Consider the following 2,100-nt stretch of genomic DNA (forward strand, 5'->3'; position numbering starts at 1 on the left):
TCTGTCTTTCTCTTCTTCATCAGCTGCATTTCCTATATCTCCACTAAGTGTAACTGAAGGTTTCCCATGGACATCCCTACATTGCCCAAGCTGTTCCAGGGCAGCTGCTCCACTAATGGTCCAACGCAGGCCTGTTGTCATTCCTCATGATGCCAAAGCTGCCCAGCACAACCAGAGCGTACAGCTGGCTGGGCAGTGCAGGACCTACAGGACAGCTATCCCCATCCCAACCTGGTCCATAAGAGGTAGAGCAGGGCATCTCAGATAGATTTGGTGTGTATGAGCAAGTGACTGAATGCCACCACTGCAGTGAGACAAGGTCTGTCCCATGTCTATCCCAGAGATGCAGGCAGTGCAGGAACACGAGGCACACCACAGCAGGGTCTCATCTCATATGCCAGCACTTTCAAATGCTGCTGATTCTTCTTAGCCCCAGACTTTAGTCACCGCCTTGATGATACAGTCAAGGAACAGGTTAATGATTTTCACAGTCTATCTGGATCACACAATATCCATAGGAAGGGCTTTCTCAGCAACACCTTGTCCTTCTTGGAGATCAGCTTGACCTCCACCACAGGCCGTCAGGGACTGCAGAGACATCACAGACAGCAAAGCCCAGCCCTGTTTGTCTCTTGTCTTGGGGAGCACAGGGTTTGTTCACCTTGTGGGCCCCTCATTCCAGCCTTACGTTGCCATCTGCTGTTGCCACTCTGGCGTGTCTCTGTCCTGAAGCAAAGCCTTTGCTTGTGCAGGATCTTGGGCACAAGATCAGTGACAAGTTTGAGCTTGGTGCTTGCGCCACAGCTGAGGTGCTGCAGCTCCAACGTACATCGGTGCCCTCAGCCTGGGGCACAGATAGGAGGAGCTGGAGCCCTGTGTGATGTTCCAGAGAAAGTCAGTATGTTTGAGGTGCAGTGATGGATGGATACAGGTTCTTAAGAAAAGGGAGCTGGGGAAGATCAGGAGGGGGATGCCTTCAGTGTGAGGGAACTGCCTGGACGTATGGAGGTCCTCTATGGGATAGGAATCAGATTGGGTAAACCTTTTTGGGTGAGGGTCAGAGGACAGGTGTTGTGGTTAAACCCCAGATGGCATCTAAACACCATGCAGCCATACAATCACTCTCCTCCCCACACCCTGCTGAGACTGCAAAGAGAATTGGGGAGAAAAAAAACGTAAAACGCATCAGTGGAGATAAAGACATTTGGATAAAGTAGCAGAGGAAAAAAAATAAATATACAAAATTAGTTTTGCTCAGTGCAATTGCTGACCACCTGTTGATGATGCCCATCCCATCCCCAAGCAGTGATTACTACTGCCTGGCAAACTCCCCCCAGTTTCCATAGTGGCATGACACCATATGGTATGGAATAGCCCGTTTGCCAGTTGGGGTCAGCTGTCCTGGCTGTGCCCCTCCCAGCTTCTTGTGCCCCAGGGAGAGCAGGGGAAGCTGAAAAGTCCTTGACTTAGTATAAACACTGCTTACCAACAATTAAAACATCACTTTGTTGTCAAAATTCTTCTCACACTAAATCCCAAACACAGCACTATGCTAGCTACTATGAAGAAAATTAACTCTATCCCAGCTGAAACCAGGACAGTATCCAACCCTTATTCTGTACCCTCTATGTCATGCTCAGGTGCTACCCTTTCAGACACATTCCAATCAATCACCACCACGTTCCCTGTCCTTTGATATATACACACAGATATCATTCCCTCAGTCTATGGGCCATCCCTATAAACGTCTGCTGAGTTCATTCAGTCCATGATATCGGCTCCATCTGTCGTAACAGTCTTTCAGGGCAGGAGAGGTGGTGTGTGGTGCTGGGATGTTGCATGATGAAGCTAGTTCTGGTTCCATTACTGCCACACTTGCTCGATTTTATCACAGTTCCTGCTTCATTAATCTGGGTTATTCTTGCTGTAATACAATTGATAGGATATATAGAAATGATAAAAGTGGTGAGATACTGGTCTTTACAGGAGGGGAGTAGGACATACGCTTTTCGAATCGTTCAAACTTCCGGGACAGTTTATCCACAGCAGAGACGAGGGAAGAAGAGATACTTTCTTCATATTCCCGGAGCTGGCTAGCCA

This window comes from Egretta garzetta, unplaced genomic scaffold (genome assembly GCF_000687185.1).
Source record: "Egretta garzetta isolate BGI_Z169 unplaced genomic scaffold, ASM68718v1 scaffold483, whole genome shotgun sequence".
Classification (NCBI taxonomy): Eukaryota; Metazoa; Chordata; class Aves; order Pelecaniformes; family Ardeidae; genus Egretta; species Egretta garzetta.